The following is a 17,075-nucleotide window of genomic DNA, read 5'->3' on the forward strand; positions in this document are numbered from 1 at the left end:
ATTGCCCGATTACCACCCACTTTGCCTTTCTCCATTGTGCCATGTATTATTTAATTACTCCTTCGTTCCGCTGCATCACAAACGTTCCCATTTGACATTTCTCGCTGCGTATTTTTTCCAGGCGCTATTTTTGTTGAAAACATCTGTAATCTTTAACTTTTTCCTGAAATATCGGAATTATTATCCGACAGAACGTGAAACCGGATTCTTCCTCCACAAAATCTGCACGACCTGCCGAGTTTTACATATTTATCTGTTTTTATTCATTCTATTTCCGTGTCCCTGTTAAGGGGATTTGCTGTCTGTCCAAGATCATTCTCTGTCTCTGTAAAATGGTGTGCTATCAGACCCTCATCATTCTGTGTCTGTTTCAAAGGGATGTGCTGTCTGTCCCGGATTTCCAATTTGAAATTTCAAAACCTGGCTTTGGAGGTTAAGGAATATTAGTTTGTTTGTGTTTTTCAGACTGGGCTGGTTTTACGTCCTTCCCTCCCTCCTTGTCTATCACCTGTGGCTTCAATAACAGTCTCTGCGCCGCGTGGTCCTGAGCCCCACTGCACAATTGCCTTCAGGGATGATCGAAATCTCACTTTATTCTTTTAAAAGGGAACTGCTGTCAGTCAAGGGTCATTCTGCATCTGGGTAAAAGGGATGTCCTTGCAATCCCGGATCATCTGTGTCTGTTTAAATGGGCTGGTTGTCAGTTCCGGTTCATAATCTTTCCCTTTAAAACGGATTTTCTCATAAACCCGGGTCATCCTGTATTGTTTGAGAAGGAGTATGATTTCAGCTGCAATGACCGAATTGTTAAACTATAGTGTTCCAATTTACATTGGGGTTGCCTGCGCCGGTGCGCACCCAGATCGCAGTGCATCTGTTCATTCACTCGAAATATGCTCATCTTTTCCTAAATCCACTCCTTGATATTGCAGTTGCCCCGAATTTGCTCGCAATATATACAACAACACAATGAATGTTGCTGGCAGCAGCCGCGTGGCCTAATGGATAAGGCGTCTGACTTCGATGATAACCGCAAAGTTATCAGAAGATTGCAGGTTCGAGTCCTGCCGTGGTCAACTTAGCTCGCTACGAGACATTTTATATTCTTTGTTGTGATTCTGCCGAGAAACCAACCATCTCTTCCAGTCACTCACCTGAAGTGAAGGAAGGCTGTTTGCTCAAAGAATCTCATGGCAAGTTTTCATCATTGTCGATCTGCGTGCACGGGCAGAGCAAGCTGTGAAGTGGACTTTCTTGCACATTATTTCTGTTTGGATACAAAAAGCAGGAGATTGAATGGCTGACGATATCTTACAGCAGAGACGAGGTGGCCGAGAGGTTAAGGCGATGGACTGCTAATCCATTGTGCTCTGCACGCATGGGTTCGAATCCCATTCTCGTCGTCGTTGGCTTGCAGGTTAAACACTTTTTTACATTCACATTTCATCTCATCTCCAAATTCCCCTTTTACTGACAGGGATGCTATACTTTCCTCATGTCATGTCTCAAATTAATAATATATTCGTCAAAAGGAGAACAGTTGCAGTACAATGGCGAGGGGCACTAATTCGATAGGTATCTGAGAGACAGCACATGCACGATGGGCCATAATATCATTTCTCACCACCGTCAGAATCTGAGAGCTGCGATTTTCACTGTCGGCGGCTCGTTGGTCCACGGTTATGATTCTCCCTTCAAATGATCACATTTGAAATGCGAGAGTCACGGGCCAAATCCCGGACGAGCCCCGCCATGTTTTACTCAAAGTTCCGCTTCTAACAGCCGCTCGACATGTGAGAAAACAGACGTATTTCACGTTAAAACGTGTGATTTTACGCCGATGTTCCCTTAGCATCCAAATCCCAGAGCAAAGTGAAACCTCCCAAACTGAATAAAGTTAAAATATCTCAGAGGTACTCGGCTCTGTGACTCGTTGGATAACCTAAAGCCTTGTTTGGTTCCGGCCGATACTTGATCAGTATATCTTTCCTGTCTGTACGCATAAGTTCACCTCAATTGGGATAAGCATACATTCAGCGTCAATCTCCACCTCTGCCCTGAATATGTGTGCGTCCTGTTTCTCTAGAGCTGAACAGATGAGAGAAGCTGCCTTTTGAATTCGTCCCTTCGCTGCCGAATTCAAAGCATGCAGGAAATCAATCCGGGCTGGCAAAGCTGCCTGGTCTGATTAAAAGGCGGTGACAGCCTATATTGTAAGCATGTTCTCGTCTTCTGGCCTCAACATTAGGTTCAACGTATCGGATGATAAGCATCGCTCCCATTGTCTGGTAATGGTTCTGCTATTCCCACTAACACTTCCTCTGGACCATCCTTTGTTACGTTATTGCCCGATTACCACCCACTTTGCCTTTCTCCATTGTGCCATGTATTATTTAATTACTCCTTCGTTCCGCTGCATCACAAACGTTCCCATTTGACATTTCTCGCTGCGTATTTTTTCCAGGCGCTATTTTTGTTGAAAACATCTGTAATCTTTAACTTTTTCCTGAAATATCGGAATTATTATCCGACAGAACGTGAAACCGGATTCTTCCTCCACAAAATCTGCACGACCTGCCGAGTTTTACATATTTATCTGTTTTTATTCATTCTATTTCCGTGTCCCTTTTAAGGGGATTTGCTGTCTGTCCAAGATCATTCTCTGTCTCTGTAAAATGGTGTGCTATCAGACCCTCATCATTCTGTGTCTGTTTCAAAGGGATGTGCTGTCTGTCCCGGATTTCCAATTTGAAATTTCAAAACCTGCCTTTGGAGGTTAAGGAATATTAGTTTGTTTGTGTGTTTCAGACCGGGCTGGTTTTACGTCCTTCCCTCCCTCCTTGTCTATCACCTGTGGCTTCAATAACAGTCTCTGCCCCGCGTGGTCCTGAGCCCCACTGCACAATTGCCTTCAGGGATGATCGAAATCTCACTTTATTCTTTTAAAAGGGAACTGCTGTCAGTCAAGGGTCATTCTGCATCTGGGTAAAAGGGATGTCCTTGCAATCCCGGATCATTCTGTGTCTGTTTAAATGGGCTGGTTGTCAGTTCCGGTTCATAATCTTTCCCTTTAAAACGGATTTTCTCATAAACCCGGGTCATCCTGTATTGTTTGAGAAGGAGTATGATTTCAGCTGCAATGACCGAATTGTTAAACTATAGTGTTCCAATTTACATTGGGGTTGCCTGCGCCGGTGCGCACCCAGATCGCAGTGCATCTGTTCATTCACTCGAAATATGCTCATCTTTTCCTAAATCCACTCCTTGATATTGCAGTTGCCCCGAATTTGCTCGCAATATATACAACAACACAATGAATGTTGCTGGCAGCGGCCGCGTGGCCTAATGGATAAGGCGTTTGACTTCGATGACAACCGCAAAGTTATCAGAAGATTGCAGGTTCGAGTCCTGCCGCGGTCAACTTAGCTCGCCAAAAGACATTTTATATTCTTTGTTGTGATTCTGCCGAGAAACCAACCATCTCTTCCAGTCACTCACCTGAAGTGAAGGAAGGCTGTTTGCTCAAAGAATCTCATGGCAAGTTTTCATCATTGTCGATCTGCGTGCACGGGCAGAGCAAGCTGTGAAGTGGACTTTCTTGCACATTATTTCTGTTTGGATACAAAAAGCAGGAGATTGAATGGCTGACGATATCTTACAGCAGAGACGAGGTGGCCGAGAGGTTAAGGCGATGGACTGCTAATCCATTGTGCTCTGCACGCATGGGTTCGAATCCCATTCTCGTCGTCGTTGGCTTGCAGCTTAACCACTTTTTGACATTCACATTTCATCTCATCTCCAAATTCCCCTTTTACTGACAGGGATGCTGTACTTTCCTCATGTCATGTCTCAAATTAATAATATATTCGTCAAAAGGAGAACAGTTGCAGTACAATGGCGAGGGGCACTAATTCGATAGGTATCTGAGAGACAGCACATGCACGATGGGCCATAATATCATTTCTCACCACCGTCAGAATCTGAGAGCTGCGATTTTCACTGTCGGCGGCTCGTTGGTCCACGGTTATGATTCTCCCTTCAAATGATCACATTTGAAATGCGAGAGTCACGGGCCAAATCCCGGACGAGCCCCGCCATGTTTTACTCAAAGTTCCGCTTCTAACAGCCGCTCGACATGTGAGAAAACAGACGTATTTCACGTTAAAACGTGTGATTTTACGCCGATGTTCCCTTAGCATCCAAATCCCAGAGCAAAGTGAAACCTCCCAAACTGAATAAAGTTAAAATATCTCAGAGGTACTCGGCTCTGTAACTCGTTGGATATCCTAAAGCCTTGTTTGGTTCCGGCCGATACTTGATCAGTATATCTTTCCTGTCTGTACGCATAAGTTCACCTCAATTGGGATAAGCATACATTCAGCGTCAATCTCCACCTCTGCCCTGAATATGTGTGCGTCCTGTTTCTCTAGAGCTGAACAGATGAGAGAAGCTGCCTTTTGAATTCGTCCCTTCGCTGCCGAATTCAAAGCATGCAGGAAATCAATCCGGGCTGGCAAAGCTGCCTGGTCTGATTAAAAGGCGGTGACAGCCTATATTGTAAGCATGTTCTCGTCTTCTGGCCTCAACATTAGGTTCAACGTATCGGATGATAAGCATCGCTCCCATTGTCTGGTAATGGTTCTGCTATTCCCACTAACACTTCCTCTGGACCATCCTTTGTTACGTTATTGCCCGATTACCACCCACTTTGCCTTTCTCCATTGTGCCATGTATTATTTAATTACTCCTTCGTTCCGCTGCATCACAAACGTTCCCATTTGACATTTCTCGCTGCGTATTTTTTCCAGGCGCTATTTTTGTTGAAAACATCTGTAATCTTTAACTTTTTCCTGAAATATCGGAATTATTATCCGACAGAACGTGAAACCGGATTCTTCCTCCACAAAATCTGCACGACCTGCCGAGTTTTACATATTTATCTGTTTTTATTCATTCTATTTCCGTGTCCCTTTTAAGGGGATTTGCTGTCTGTCCAAGATCATTCTCTGTCTCTGTAAAATGGTGTGCTATCAGACCCTCATCATTCTGTGTCTGTTTCAAAGGGATGTGCTGTCTGTCCCGGATTTCCAATTTGAAATTTCAAAACCTGCCTTTGGAGGTTAAGGAATATTAGTTTGTTTGTGTGTTTCAGACCGGGCTGGTTTTACGTCCTTCCCTCCCTCCTTGTCTATCACCTGTGGCTTCAATAACAGTCTCTGCCCCGCGTGGTCCTGAGCCCCACTGCACAATTGCCTTCAGGGATGATCGAAATCTCACTTTATTCTTTTAAAAGGGAACTGCTGTCAGTCAAGGGTCATTCTGCATCTGGGTAAAAGGGATGTCCTTGCAATCCCGGATCATTCTGTGTCTGTTTAAATGGGCTGGTTGTCAGTTCCGGTTCATAATCTTTCCCTTTAAAACGGATTTTCTCATAAACCCGGGTCATCCTGTATTGTTTGAGAAGGAGTATGATTTCAGCTGCAATGACCGAATTGTTAAACTATAGTGTTCCAATTTACATTGGGGTTGCCTGCGCCGGTGCGCACCCAGATCGCAGTGCATCTGTTCATTCACTCGAAATATGCTCATCTTTTCCTAAATCCACTCCTTGATATTGCAGTTGCCCCGAATTTGCTCGCAATATATACAACAACACAATGAATGTTGCTGGCAGCGGCCGCGTGGCCTAATGGATAAGGCGTCTGACTTCGATGACAACCGCAAAGTTATCAGAAGATTGCAGGTTCGAGTCCTGCCGCGGTCAACTTAGCTCGCCAAAAGACATTTTATATTCTTTGTTGTGATTCTGCCGAGAAACCAACCATCTCTTCCAGTCACTCACCTGAAGTGAAGGAAGGCTGTTTGCTCAAAGAATCTCATGGCAAGTTTTCATCATTGTCGATCTGCGTGCACGGGCAGAGCAAGCTGTGAAGTGGACTTTCTTGCACATTATTTCTGTTTGGATACAAAAAGCAGGAGATTGAATGGCTGACGATATCTTACAGCAGAGACGAGGTGGCCGAGAGGTTAAGGCGATGGACTGCTAATCCATTGTGCTCTGCACGCATGGGTTCGAATCCCATTCTCGTCGTCGTTGGCTTGCAGGTTAAACACTTTTTTACATTCACATTTCATCTCATCTCCAAATTCCCCTTTTACTGACAGGGATGCTATACTTTCCTCATGTCATGTCTCAAATTAATAATATATTCGTCAAAAGGAGAACAGTTGCAGTACAATGGCGAGGGGCACTAATTCGATAGGTATCTGAGAGACAGCACATGCACGATGGGCCATAATATCATTTCTCACCACCGTCAGAATCTGAGAGCTGCGATTTTCACTGTCGGCGGCTCGTTGGTCCACGGTTATGATTCTCCCTTCAAATGATCACATTTGAAATGCGAGAGTCACGGGCCAAATCCCGGACGAGCCCCGCCATGTTTTACTCAAAGTTCCGCTTCTAACAGCCGCTCGACATGTGAGAAAACAGACGTATTTCACGTTAAAACGTGTGATTTTACGCCGATGTTCCCTTAGCATCCAAATCCCAGAGCAAAGTGAAACCTCCCAAACTGAATAAAGTTAAAATATCTCAGAGGTACTCGGCTCTGTGACTCGTTGGATAACCTAAAGCCTTGTTTGGTTCCGGCCGATACTTGATCAGTATATCTTTCCTGTCTGTACGCATAAGTTCACCTCAATTGGGATAAGCATACATTCAGCGTCAATCTCCACCTCTGCCCTGAATATGTGTGCGTCCTGTTTCTCTAGAGCTGAACAGATGAGAGAAGCTGCCTTTTGAATTCGTCCCTTCGCTGCCGAATTCAAAGCATGCAGGAAATCAATCCGGGCTGGCAAAGCTGCCTGGTCTGATTAAAAGGCGGTGACAGCCTATATTGTAAGCATGTTCTCGTCTTCTGGCCTCAACATTAGGTTCAACGTATCGGATGATAAGCATCGCTCCCATTGTCTGGTAATGGTTCTGCTATTCCCACTAACACTTCCTCTGGACCATCCTTTGTTACGTTATTGCCCGATTACCACCCACTTTGCCTTTCTCCATTGTGCCATGTATTATTTAATTACTCCTTCGTTCCGCTGCATCACAAACGTTCCCATTTGACATTTCTCGCTGCGTATTTTTTCCAGGCGCTATTTTTGTTGAAAACATCTGTAATCTTTAACTTTTTCCTGAAATATCGGAATTATTATCCGACAGAACGTGAAACCGGATTCTTCCTCCACAAAATCTGCACGACCTGCCGAGTTTTACATATTTATCTGTTTTTATTCATTCTATTTCCGTGTCCCTTTTAAGGGGATTTGCTGTCTGTCCAAGATCATTCTCTGTCTCTGTAAAATGGTGTGCTATCAGACCCTCATCATTCTGTGTCTGTTTCAAAGGGATGTGCTGTCTGTCCCGGATTTCCAATTTGAAATTTCAAAACCTGCCTTTGGAGGTTAAGGAATATTAGTTTGTTTGTGTGTTTCAGACCGGGCTGGTTTTACGTCCTTCCCTCCCTCCTTGTCTATCACCTGTGGCTTCAATAACAGTCTCTGCCCCGCGTGGTCCTGAGCCCCACTGCACAATTGCCTTCAGGGATGATCGAAATCTCACTTTATTCTTTTAAAAGGGAACTGCTGTCAGTCAAGGGTCATTCTGCATCTGGGTAAAAGGGATGTCCTTGCAATCCCGGATCATTCTGTGTCTGTTTAAATGGGCTGGTTGTCAGTTCCGGTTCATAATCTTTCCCTTTAAAACGGATTTTCTCATAAACCCGGGTCATCCTGTATTGTTTGAGAAGGAGTATGATTTCAGCTGCAATGACCGAATTGTTAAACTATAGTGTTCCAATTTACATTGGGGTTGCCTGCGCCGGTGCGCACCCAGATCGCAGTGCATCTGTTCATTCACTCGAAATATGCTCATCTTTTCCTAAATCCACTCCTTGATATTGCAGTTGCCCCGAATTTGCTCGCAATATATACAACAACACAATGAATGTTGCTGGCAGCGGCCGCGTGGCCTAATGGATAAGGCGTCTGACTTCGATGACAACCGCAAAGTTATCAGAAGATTGCAGGTTCGAGTCCTGCCGCGGTCAACTTAGCTCGCCAAAAGACATTTTATATTCTTTGTTGTGATTCTGCCGAGAAACCAACCATCTCTTCCAGTCACTCACCTGAAGTGAAGGAAGGCTGTTTGCTCAAAGAATCTCATGGCAAGTTTTCATCATTGTCGATCTGCGTGCACGGGCAGAGCAAGCTGTGAAGTGGACTTTCTTGCACATTATTTCTGTTTGGATACAAAAAGCAGGAGATTGAATGGCTGACGATATCTTACAGCAGAGACGAGGTGGCCGAGAGGTTAAGGCGATGGACTGCTAATCCATTGTGCTCTGCACGCATGGGTTCGAATCCCATTCTCGTCGTCGTTGGCTTGCAGGTTAAACACTTTTTGACATTCACATTTCATCTCATCTCCAAATTCCCCTTTTACTGACAGGGATGCTGTACTTTCCTCATGTCATGTCTCAAATTAATAATATATTCGTCAAAAGGAGAACAGTTGCAGTACAATGGCGAGGGGCACTAATTCGATAGGTATCTGAGAGACAGCACATGCACGATGGGCCATAATATCATTTCTCACCACCGTCAGAATCTGAGAGCTGCGATTTTCACTGTCGGCGGCTCGTTGGTCCACGGTTATGATTCTCCCTTCAAATGATCACATTTGAAATGCGAGAGTCACGGGCCAAATCCCGGACGAGCCCCGCCATGTTTTACTCAAAGTTCCGCTTCTAACAGCCGCTCGACATGTGAGAAAACAGACGTATTTCACGTTAAAACGTGTGATTTTACGCCGATGTTCCCTTAGCATCCAAATCCCAGAGCAAAGTGAAACCTCCCAAACTGAATAAAGTTAAAATATCTCAGAGGTACTCGGCTCTGTGACTCGTTGGATAACCTAAAGCCTTGTTTGGTTCCGGCCGATACTTGATCAGTATATCTTTCCTGTCTGTACGCATAAGTTCACCTCAATTGGGATAAGCATACATTCAGCGTCAATCTCCACCTCTGCCCTGAATATGTGTGCGTCCTGTTTCTCTAGAGCTGAACAGATGAGAGAAGCTGCCTTTTGAATTCGTCCCTTCGCTGCCGAATTCAAAGCATGCAGGAAATCAATCCGGGCTGGCAAAGCTGCCTGGTCTGATTAAAAGGAAAGACAGCCTATATTGTAAGCATGTTCTCGTCTTCTGGCCTCAACATTAGGTTCAACGTATCGGATGATAAGCATCGCTCCCATTGTCTGGTAATGGTTCTGCTATTCCCACTAACACTTCCTCTGGACCATCCTTTGTTACGTTATTGCCCGATTACCACCCACTTTGCCTTTCTCCATTGTGCCATGTATTATTTAATTACTCCTTCGTTCCGCTGCATCACAAACGTTCCCATTTGACATTTCTCGCTGCGTATTTTTTCCAGGCGCTATTTTTGTTGAAAACATCTGTAATCTTTAACTTTTTCCTGAAATATCGGAATTATTATCCGACAGAACGTGAAACCGGATTCTTCCTCCACAAAATCTGCACGACCTGCCGAGTTTTACATATTTATCTGTTTTTATTCATTCTATTTCCGTGTCCCTGTTAAGGGGATTTGCTGTCTGTCCAAGATCATTCTCTGTCTCTGTAAAATGGTGTGCTATCAGACCCTCATCATTCTGTGTCTGTTTCAAAGGGATGTGCTGTCTGTCCCGGATTTCCAATTTGAAATTTCAAAACCTGGCTTTGGAGGTTAAGGAATATTAGTTTGTTTGTGTTTTTCAGACTGGGCTGGTTTTACGTCCTTCCCTCCCTCCTTGTCTATCACCTGTGGCTTCAATAACAGTCTCTGCGCCGCGTGGTCCTGAGCCCCACTGCACAATTGCCTTCAGGGATGATCGAAATCTCACTTTATTCTTTTAAAAGGGAACTGCTGTCAGTCAAGGGTCATTCTGCATCTGGGTAAAAGGGATGTCCTTGCAATCCCGGATCATCTGTGTCTGTTTAAATGGGCTGGTTGTCAGTTCCGGTTCATAATCTTTCCCTTTAAAACGGATTTTCTCATAAACCCGGGTCATCCTGTATTGTTTGAGAAGGAGTATGATTTCAGCTGCAATGACCGAATTGTTAAACTATAGTGTTCCAATTTACATTGGGGTTGCCTGCGCCGGTGCGCACCCAGATCGCAGTGCATCTGTTCATTCACTCGAAATATGCTCATCTTTTCCTAAATCCACTCCTTGATATTGCAGTTGCCCCGAATTTGCTCGCAATATATACAACAACACAATGAATGTTGCTGGCAGCAGCCGCGTGGCCTAATGGATAAGGCGTCTGACTTCGATGATAACCGCAAAGTTATCAGAAGATTGCAGGTTCGAGTCCTGCCGTGGTCAACTTAGCTCGCTACGAGACATTTTATATTCTTTGTTGTGATTCTGCCGAGAAACCAACCATCTCTTCCAGTCACTCACCTGAAGTGAAGGAAGGCTGTTTGCTCAAAGAATCTCATGGCAAGTTTTCATCATTGTCGATCTGCATGCACGGGCAGAGCAAGCTGTGAAGTGGACTTTCTTGCACATTATTTCTGTTTGGATACAAAAAGCAGGAGATTGAATGGCTGACGATATCTTATAGCAGAGACGAGGTGGCCGAGAGGTTAAGGCGATGGACTGCTAATCCATTGTGCTCTGCACGCTTGGGTGCGAATCCCATTCTCGTCGTCGTTGGCTTGCAGGTTAAACACTTTTTGACATTCACATTTCATCTCATCTCCAAATTCCCCTTTTACTGACAGGGATGCTGTACTTTCCTCATGTCATGTCTCAAATTAATAATATATTGGTCAAAAGGAGAACAGTTGCAGTACAATGGCGAGGGGCACTAATTCGATAGGTATCTGAGAGACAGCACATGCACGATGGGCCATAATATCATTTCTCACCACCGTCAGAATCTGAGAGCTGCGCTTTTCACTGTCGGAGGCTCGTTGGTCCACGGTTATGATTCTCCCTTCGGAATGATCACATTTGAAATGCGAGAGTCACGGGCCAAATCCCGGACGAGCCCCGCCATGTTTTACTCAAATTTCCGCTTCTAACAGCCGCTCGACATGTGAGAAAACAGACGTATTTCACGTTAAAACGTGTGATTTTACGCCGATGTTCCCTCAGCATCCAAATCCCAGAGCAATGTGAAACCCGCCAAACTGAGTAAAGTTAAAATATCTCAGAGGTACTCGGCTCTGTGACTCGTTGGATAACCGAAAGCCTTGTTTGGTTCCGGCCGATACTTGATCAGTATATCTTCCTGTCTGTACGCATAAGTTCACCTCAATTGGGATAAGCATACATTCAGCGTCAATCTCCACCTCTGCCCTGAATATGAGTGCGTCCTGGTTCTCTAGAGCTGAAAAGATGAGAGAAGCTGCTTTTTGAATTCGTCCCTTGGCTGCCGAATTCAAAGCATACAGGAAATCAATCCGGGCTGGCAATGCTGCCTGGTCTGATTAAAAGGCGGTGACAGCCTATATTGTAAGCATGTTCTCGTCTTCTGGCCTCAACATTAGGTTCAACGTATCGGATGATAAGCATCGCTCCCATTGTCTGGTAATGGTTCTGCTATTCCCACTAACACTTCCTCTGGACCATCCTTTGTTACGTTATTGCCCGATTACCACCCACTTTGCCTTTCTCCATTGTGCCATGTATTATTTAATTACTCCTTCGTTCCGCTGCATCACAAACGTTCCCATTTGACATTTCTCGCTGCGTATTTTTTCCAGGCGCTATTTTTGTTGAAAACATCTGTAATCTTTAACTTTTTCCTGAAATATCGGAATTATTATCCGACAGAACGTGAAACCGGATTCTTCCTCCACAAAATCTGCACGACCTGCCGAGTTTTACATATTTATCTGTTTTTATTCATTCTATTTCCGTGTCCCTTTTAAGGGGATTTGCTGTCTGTCCAAGATCATTCTCTGTCTCTGTAAAATGGTGTGCTATCAGACCCTCATCATTCTGTGTCTGTTTCAAAGGGATGTGCTGTCTGTCCCGGATTTCCAATTTGAAATTTCAAAACCTGCCTTTGGAGGTTAAGGAATATTAGTTTGTTTGTGTGTTTCAGACCGGGCTGGTTTTACGTCCTTCCCTCCCTCCTTGTCTATCACCTGTGGCTTCAATAACAGTCTCTGCCCCGCGTGGTCCTGAGCCCCACTGCACAATTGCCTTCAGGGATGATCGAAATCTCACTTTATTCTTTTAAAAGGGAACTGCTGTCAGTCAAGGGTCATTCTGCATCTGGGAAAAAGGGATGTCCTTGCAATCCCGGATCATTCTGTGTCTGTTTAAATGGGCTGGTTGTCAGTTCCGGTTCATAATCTTTCCCTTTAAAACGGATTTTCTCATAAACCCGGGTCATCCTGTATTGTTTGAGAAGGAGTATGATTTCAGCTGCAATGACCGAATTGTTAAACTATAGTGTTCCAATTTACATTGGGGTTGCCTGCGCCGGTGCGCACCCAGATCGCAGTGCATCTGTTCATTCACTCGAAATATGCTCATCTTTTCCTAAATCCACTCCTTGATATTGCAGTTGCCCCGAATTTGCTCGCAATATATACAACAACACAATGAATGTTGCTGGCAGCGGCCGCGTGGCCTAATGGATAAGGCGTTTGACTTCGATGACAACCGCAAAGTTATCAGAAGATTGCAGGTTCGAGTCCTGCCGCGGTCAACTTAGCTCGCCAAAAGACATTTTATATTCTTTGTTGTGATTCTGCCGAGAAACCAACCATCTCTTCCAGTCACTCACCTGAAGTGAAGGAAGGCTGTTTGCTCAAAGAATCTCATGGCAAGTTTTCATCATTGTCGATCTGCGTGCACGGGCAGAGCAAGCTGTGAAGTGGACTTTCTTGCACATTATTTCTGTTTGGATACAAAAAGCAGGAGATTGAATGGCTGACGATATCTTACAGCAGAGACGAGGTGGCCGAGAGGTTAAGGCGATGGACTGCTAATCCATTGTGCTCTGCACGCATGGGTTCGAATCCCATTCTCGTCGTCGTTGGCTTGCAGCTTAACCACTTTTTGACATTCACATTTCATCTCATCTCCAAATTCCCCTTTTACTGACAGGGATGCTGTACTTTCCTCATGTCATGTCTCAAATTAATAATATATTCGTCAAAAGGAGAACAGTTGCAGTACAATGGCGAGGGGCACTAATTCGATAGGTATCTGAGAGACAGCACATGCACGATGGGCCATAATATCATTTCTCACCACCGTCAGAATCTGAGAGCTGCGATTTTCACTGTCGGCGGCTCGTTGGTCCACGGTTATGATTCTCCCTTCAAATGATCACATTTGAAATGCGAGAGTCACGGGCCAAATCCCGGACGAGCACCGCCATGTTTTACTCAAAGTTCCGCTTCTAACAGCCGCTCGACATGTGAGAAAACAGACGTATTTCACGTTAAAACGTGTGATTTTGCGCCGATGTTCCCTTAGCATCCAAATCCCAGAGCAAAGTGAAACCTCCCAAACTGAATAAAGTTAAAATATCTCAGAGGTACTCGGCTCTGTGACTCGTTGGATAACCTAAAGCCTTGTTTGGTTCCGGCCGATACTTGATCAGTATATCTTTCCTGTCTGTACGCATAAGTTCACCTCAATTGGGATAAGCATACATTCAGCGTCAATCTCCACCTCTGCCCTGAATATGTGTGCGTCCTGTTTCTCTAGAGCTGAACAGATGAGAGAAGCTGCCTTTTGAATTCGTCCCTTCGCTGCCGAATTCAAAGCATGCAGGAAATCAATCCGGGCTGGCAAAGCTGCCTGGTCTGATTAAAAGGCGGTGACAGCCTATATTGTAAGCATGTTCTCGTCTTCTGGCCTCAACATTAGGTTCAACGTATCGGATGATAAGCATCGCTCCCATTGTCTGGTAATGGTTCTGCTATTCCCACTAACACTTCCTCTGGACCATCCTTTGTTACGTTATTGCCCGATTACCACCCACTTTGCCTTTCTCCATTGTGCCATGTATTATTTAATTACTCCTTCGTTCCGCTGCATCACAAACGTTCCCATTTGACATTTCTCGCTGCGTATTTTTTCCAGGCGCTATTTTTGTTGAAAACATCTGTAATCTTTAACTTTTTCCTGAAATATCGGAATTATTATCCGAGAGAACGTGAAACCAGATTCTTCCTCCACAAAATCTGCACGACCTGCCGAGTTTTACATATTTATCTGTTTTTATTCATTCTATTTCCGTGTCCCTTTTAAGGGGATTTGCTGTCTGTCCAAGATCATTCTCTGTCTCTGTAAAATGGTGTGCTATCAGACCCTCATCATTCTGTGTCTGTTTCAAAGGGATGTGCTCTCTGTCCTGGATTTCCAATTTGAAATTTCAAAACCTGCCTTTGGAGGTTAAGGAATATTAGTTTGTTTGTGTGTTTCAGACCGGGCTGGTTTTACGTCCTTCCCTCCCTCCTTGTCTATCACCTGTGGCTTCAATAACAGTCTCTGCCCCGCGTGGTCCTGAGCCCCACTGCACAATTGCCTTCAGGGATGATCGAAATCTCACTTTATTCTTTTAAAAGGGAACTGCTGTCAGTCAAGGGTCATTCTGCATCTGGGTAAAAGGGATGTCCTTGCAATCCCGGATCATTCTGTGTCTGTTTAAATGGGCTGGTTGTCAGTTCCGGTTCATAATCTTTCCCTTTAAAACGGATTTTCTCATAAACCCGGGTCATCCTGTATTGTTTGAGAAGGAGTATGATTTCAGCTGCAATGACCGAATTGTTAAACTATAGTGTTCCAATTTACATTGGGGTTGCCTGCGCCGGTGCGCACCCAGATCGCAGTGCATCTGTTCATTCACTCGAAATATGCTCATCTTTTCCGAAATCCACTCCTTGATATTGCAGTTGCCCCGAATTTGCTCGCAATATATACAACAACACAATGAATGTTGCTGGCAGCGGCCGCGTGGCCTAATGGATAAGGCGTCTGACTTCGATGACAACCGCAAAGTTATCAGAAGATTGCAGGTTCGAGTCCTGCCGCGGTCAACTTAGCTCGCTGCAAGACATTTTATATTCTTTGTTGTGATTCTGCCGAGAAACCAACCATCTCTTCCAGTCACTCACCTGAAGTGAAGGAAGGCTGTTTGCTCAAAGAATCTCATGGCAAGTTTTCATCATTGTCGATCTGCATGCACGGGCAGAGCAAGCTGTGAAGTGGACTTTCTTGCACATTATTTCTGTTTGGATACAAAAAGCAGGAGATTGAATGGCTGACGATATCTTATAGCAGAGACGAGGTGGCCGAGAGGTTAAGGCGATGGACTGCTAATTCATTGTGCTCTGCACGCATGGGTTCGAATCCCATTCTCGTCGTCGTTGGCTTGCAGGTTAAACACTTTTTCACATTCACATTTCATCTCATCTCCAAATTCCCCTTTTACTGACAGGGATGCTGTACTTTCCTCATGTCATGTCTCAAATTAATAATATATTCGTCAAAAGGAGAACAGTTGCAGTACAATGGCGAGGGGCACTAATTCGATAGGTATCTGAGAGACAGCACATGCACGATGGGCCATAATATAATTTCTCACCACCGTCAGAATCTGAGAGCTGCGCTTTTCACTGTCGGCGGCTCCTTGGTCCACGGTTATGATTCTCCCTTCGGAATGATCACATTTGAAATGCGAGAGTCACGGGCCAAATCCCGGACGAGCCCCGCCATGTTTTACTCAAAGTTCCGCTTCTAACAGCCGCTCGACATGTGAGAAAACAGACGTATTTCACGTTAAAACGTGTGATTTTACGCCGATGTTCCCTTAGCATCCAAATCCCAGAGCAAAGTGAAACCTCCCAAACTGAGTAAAGTTAAAATATCTCAGAGGTACTCGGCTCTGTGACTCGTTGGATAACCTAAAGCCTTGTTTGGTTCCGGCCGATACTTGATCAGTATATCTTTCCTGTCTGTACGCATAAGTTCACCTCAATTGGGATAAGCATACATTCAGCGTCAATCTCCACCACTGCCCTGAATATGTGTGCGTCCTGTTTCTCTAGAGCTGAAAAGATGAGAGAAGCTGCCTTTTGAATTCGTCCCTTCGCTGCCGAATTCAAAGCATGCAGGAAATCAATCCGGGCTGGCAAAGCTGCCTGGTCTGATTAAAAGGAAAGACAGCCTATATTGTAAGCATGTTCTCGTCTTCTGGCCTCAACATTAGGTTCAACGTATCGGATGATAAGCATCGCTCCCATTGTCTGGTAATGGTTCTGCTATTCCCACTAACACTTCCTCTGGACCATCCTTTGTTACGTTATTGCCCGATTACCACCCACTTTGCCTTTCTCCATTGTGCCATGTATTATTTAATTACTCCATCGTTCCGCTGCATCACAAACGTTCCCATTTGACATTTCTCGCTGCGTATTTTTTCCAGGCGCTATTTTTGTTGAAAACATCTGTAATCTTTAACTTTTTCCTGAAATATCGGAATTATTATCCGACAGAACGTGAAACCGGATTCTTCCTCCACAAAATCTGCACGACCTGCCGAGTTTTACATATTTATCTGTTTTTATTCATTCTATTTCCGTGTCCCTGTTAAGGGGATTTGCTGTCTGTCCAAGATCATTCTCTGTCTCTGTAAAATGGTGTGCTATCAGACCCTCATCATTCTGTGTCTGTTTCAAAGGGATGTGCTGTCTGTCCCGGATTTCCAATTTGAAATTTCAAAACCTGGCTTTGGAGGTTAAGGAATATTAGTTTGTTTGTGTTTTTCAGACTGGGCTGGTTTTACGTCCTTCCCTCCCTCCTTGTCTATCACCTGTGGCTTCAATAACAGTCTCTGCGCCGCGTGGTCCTGAGCCCCACTGCACAATTGCCTTCAGGGATGATCGAAATCTCACTTTATTCTTTTAAAAGGGAACTGCTGTCAGTCAAGGGTCATTCTGCATCTGGGTAAAAGGGATGTCCTTGCAATCCCGGA

The 17,075-nt window shown here is 44.6% G+C and overlaps 14 non-coding genes across 14 annotated transcripts; all 14 read left to right on the forward strand.

Moving 5' to 3' along the window:
- Positions 1-987: 987 nt before the first annotated feature.
- trnar-ucg (transfer RNA arginine (anticodon UCG)) lies at positions 988-1,076 on the forward strand. The gene is given in 2 exon segments: positions 988-1,024; positions 1,041-1,076. It is a non-coding gene; the product is annotated as a tRNA-Arg (tRNA).
- Positions 1,077-1,321: 245 nt separating this feature from the next.
- Positions 1,322-1,403, forward strand: trnas-gcu (transfer RNA serine (anticodon GCU)). The gene has a single exon. It is a non-coding gene; the product is annotated as a tRNA-Ser (tRNA).
- A 1,928-nt stretch (positions 1,404-3,331) lies between these two features.
- trnar-ucg (transfer RNA arginine (anticodon UCG)) lies at positions 3,332-3,420 on the forward strand. Its single transcript is given in 2 exon segments — positions 3,332-3,368; positions 3,385-3,420. It is a non-coding gene; the product is annotated as a tRNA-Arg (tRNA).
- Positions 3,421-3,665: 245 nt separating this feature from the next.
- trnas-gcu (transfer RNA serine (anticodon GCU)) lies at positions 3,666-3,747 on the forward strand. Its single transcript has one exon. It is a non-coding gene; the product is annotated as a tRNA-Ser (tRNA).
- Positions 3,748-5,675: 1,928 nt separating this feature from the next.
- Positions 5,676-5,764, forward strand: trnar-ucg (transfer RNA arginine (anticodon UCG)). Its single transcript is given in 2 exon segments — positions 5,676-5,712; positions 5,729-5,764. It is a non-coding gene; the product is annotated as a tRNA-Arg (tRNA).
- Positions 5,765-6,009: 245 nt separating this feature from the next.
- On the forward strand, positions 6,010-6,091 carry trnas-gcu (transfer RNA serine (anticodon GCU)). Its single transcript has one exon. It is a non-coding gene; the product is annotated as a tRNA-Ser (tRNA).
- Positions 6,092-8,019: 1,928 nt separating this feature from the next.
- On the forward strand, positions 8,020-8,108 carry trnar-ucg (transfer RNA arginine (anticodon UCG)). The gene is given in 2 exon segments: positions 8,020-8,056; positions 8,073-8,108. It is a non-coding gene; the product is annotated as a tRNA-Arg (tRNA).
- A 245-nt stretch (positions 8,109-8,353) lies between these two features.
- trnas-gcu (transfer RNA serine (anticodon GCU)) lies at positions 8,354-8,435 on the forward strand. Its single transcript has one exon. It is a non-coding gene; the product is annotated as a tRNA-Ser (tRNA).
- Positions 8,436-10,361: 1,926 nt separating this feature from the next.
- trnar-ucg (transfer RNA arginine (anticodon UCG)) lies at positions 10,362-10,450 on the forward strand. The gene is given in 2 exon segments: positions 10,362-10,398; positions 10,415-10,450. It is a non-coding gene; the product is annotated as a tRNA-Arg (tRNA).
- A 245-nt stretch (positions 10,451-10,695) lies between these two features.
- trnas-gcu (transfer RNA serine (anticodon GCU)) lies at positions 10,696-10,777 on the forward strand. The gene has a single exon. It is a non-coding gene; the product is annotated as a tRNA-Ser (tRNA).
- Positions 10,778-12,705: 1,928 nt separating this feature from the next.
- On the forward strand, positions 12,706-12,794 carry trnar-ucg (transfer RNA arginine (anticodon UCG)). The gene is given in 2 exon segments: positions 12,706-12,742; positions 12,759-12,794. It is a non-coding gene; the product is annotated as a tRNA-Arg (tRNA).
- A 245-nt stretch (positions 12,795-13,039) lies between these two features.
- trnas-gcu (transfer RNA serine (anticodon GCU)) lies at positions 13,040-13,121 on the forward strand. The gene has a single exon. It is a non-coding gene; the product is annotated as a tRNA-Ser (tRNA).
- Positions 13,122-15,049: 1,928 nt separating this feature from the next.
- On the forward strand, positions 15,050-15,138 carry trnar-ucg (transfer RNA arginine (anticodon UCG)). The gene is given in 2 exon segments: positions 15,050-15,086; positions 15,103-15,138. It is a non-coding gene; the product is annotated as a tRNA-Arg (tRNA).
- Positions 15,139-15,383: 245 nt separating this feature from the next.
- On the forward strand, positions 15,384-15,465 carry trnas-gcu (transfer RNA serine (anticodon GCU)). Its single transcript has one exon. It is a non-coding gene; the product is annotated as a tRNA-Ser (tRNA).
- Positions 15,466-17,075: the final 1,610 nt, after the last annotated feature.

The sequence above is a fragment of the Pristiophorus japonicus genome, unplaced genomic scaffold, assembly GCF_044704955.1.
Source record: "Pristiophorus japonicus isolate sPriJap1 unplaced genomic scaffold, sPriJap1.hap1 HAP1_SCAFFOLD_47, whole genome shotgun sequence".
Taxonomy (NCBI): domain Eukaryota; kingdom Metazoa; phylum Chordata; class Chondrichthyes; family Pristiophoridae; genus Pristiophorus; species Pristiophorus japonicus.